Source organism: Arachis hypogaea, chromosome 13 (genome assembly GCF_003086295.3).
Source record: "Arachis hypogaea cultivar Tifrunner chromosome 13, arahy.Tifrunner.gnm2.J5K5, whole genome shotgun sequence".
NCBI lineage: Eukaryota > Viridiplantae > Streptophyta > Magnoliopsida > Fabales > Fabaceae > Arachis > Arachis hypogaea.
Window position 1 is genome coordinate 74,542,583 of NC_092048.1, and position 2,425 is coordinate 74,545,007.

The 2,425-nt window shown below is 39.5% G+C and overlaps 1 non-coding gene across 1 annotated transcript; it reads left to right on the forward strand.

Annotated features, from left to right (window-relative positions):
- Positions 1–395: 395 nt before the first annotated feature.
- LOC112738999 (small nucleolar RNA R71) lies at positions 396–499 on the forward strand. Its single transcript, XR_003169942.1, has one exon. It is a non-coding gene; the product is annotated as a small nucleolar RNA R71 (small nucleolar RNA).
- Positions 500–2,425: the final 1,926 nt, after the last annotated feature.

Genomic DNA, 2,425 nt, shown 5'->3' on the forward strand with positions numbered 1-2,425 from the left:
CTTGTTAGAGCTACGGACATTCATCAGTATAATGATTATAATCAGCACAAATTCTGCATACTCTTTGTGGGACCAACTGTTGGCTTTGTTGTGGTGGGAGAGACTGAGCTTATTGTTGATTTAACTACATCTGCTTCAGTAGGTTGGTCATTTCACATATACTCTGTGTAAGAGCAATAGTCTCACTGCTAGAGGAAACCTCTGCAACAGCTTTTGAGTGGTTGTTCCTGTGCCTGTAATTCCTGGTGGACTCAGCTAAGTCGCGGATCAGTTGCCATGCTTCATCTGCGGTCTTGTACATTTTCAGAGAACCATTACTAGCACCATCCAGTGTAGTTATATCCCGAGGCTTCATGCCTTGAGTGAAGTAGCTGATCAACACTATCCTGTCAATCATGTGATGGGGGCATGCGTCCAGAAGGTTCTTAAAACGCTCCCAGTACTCATAGAGAGTCTCCGATTCACCTTGAACAATACAGGAGATCTCTTTCCTCAATCTATCTGTAACTTCAGCTGAGAAATATTTTTCCAAGAATTCTCTCCCTCGCCTTTCCCTCAAGAGAAAACGGGAAGGCAGTTAACAGAATAGAAGTTTCATTTGCACCATGACGCCTAACAGTAAAACAGGATGTCTGAAAATCCCTTAGGTGCTTGATAGGCTCCTGAGTAGGTAAGCCATGAAACTTAGGCATCAAGTTGATTAGTGCAGTCTTTAGTTCAAAATCTGCAGCCAGAGTCGGGTGATGCACTTGATACGGCTGCAGTGTAAAATCTGGGGCTCCATCTTCCTGGAGAGTAATCCTCCTAGGTGCTGCCATTCTATCTGCACGTGAAACAACTGAATCAATAGTAAAGGAGCTTGTTTCGCTCTCAGATGGTGAGTCAAATTCGCCCTCAGATGAGACTGGTGAATCGATAACAATCACTTCACCACCCTCAGAGGCTAACCGACGTTGAGCTCGCCTAATACGTGAAATAGTTCTTTCAATTTCAAGATCAAATGCAGTTAAGCTCGGATCAGCCAGTGAGCTCGTCATTCAATGAGAAAAACATATAGCTCATGGTAACAAAATAAATAAAAAAATAAAATATGCAAATAAAAAAAATATGTACACTAATTAATAATCTAGCACACTATTGCAACTCCCCAGCAACGGCGCCAAAAATTGATGCGTGGCGTAAGTCGGCTAATTAAGAAATCAATAAAGGGAATACGTTGTGAGTATAGTTCTTAACTAGCTAAGATCCGCCTCATCAATTTAGAAAAGTTGTCACAAAAGTTTAGAATAAAAATACTGGGAGTATGAGTCCCAGGTCTTCTCCCAACGAGTTGCTAAAAAGGGTGCTAATTTATTAATCAGGAAAATCCAAGAGATTTTTTAGAGTTGAATGACAGAAAATAATTAATGGTAATTAAAAGAAAATTATATATTCTAATTAAAAAGCCTTGACTGGGGGAATGATTAATTAGAAGTTCTATCCTTGTTGAAATTTTCTCAAGTGTAGTATAAAGAGGTTGTTATTTTCACTTAGTTAACCCTTACTAAATAAAGGAAAGTCAAGTGACTGAGCTAACTCTTATTCGCAAATCATAGTCCTCTCTCTTGGGAAGGTCTAGCGTTAGTAAATACAGAATTAGCCAACAACTTCCAATTTAACTAAGCACTTCAGCATTCTAATTCAAGTGTCTCCTCTTAATCAACCCCCATGTCAAGTAGGGAATCTACTCCATTGACATGAATGTAACGCTCATAAGAATATAAGAAGAAGACATGATAAATTAAATAAAATAAAGCTTGAAAATTAATTAAAGATAAAAGTAATCCTTTGCATTAAATAAATTCAAAATAATCCAATTACCACTCTAAACATGAATTAAGAATATGGAATAAGTAAAAGAGTAAGTAAGGAAACAAACTAGAATGGTATCTTCAACGGAGGTGATGACTCTTCAATATCCAAAAGCAAAAGCATAAAACTAATAAACTATGAATGTAAAGAAAACCTAGAGGAAGAGTAATTTCTCTCTAGATTCAGATCTAAAAACTAAAAACTATCCTAATGAGAGTGTGTGTCAAGTCTCTGCATGTTCTCTGGCTTTAGTCTATGTTTCTGGGCCAAAAACTGGGTCAAAACGCAGCCCAAAATCGCCCCCAGCATTTTCTGTTAATTCTGCAGATCGCGCATGTCATGCGTACGCGTCAGTCACGCGTACGCGTCGCTGGTCATTTTGGTGTGTCACGCGTTCGCGTCAAGCACGTGCACGCGTCATCTTATAAGACTCTAATCCATGTGTACGCATCAGGCACGCGCACGCGTCACTGCAAATTTCTCCATATTGTGTGCACGCGTCAGCCATGCGTGCGCGTCGATGCTCACTGGTCATCTCCTTAGTTTCTTGTGTTCCTTCCATTTTTACAAGCTT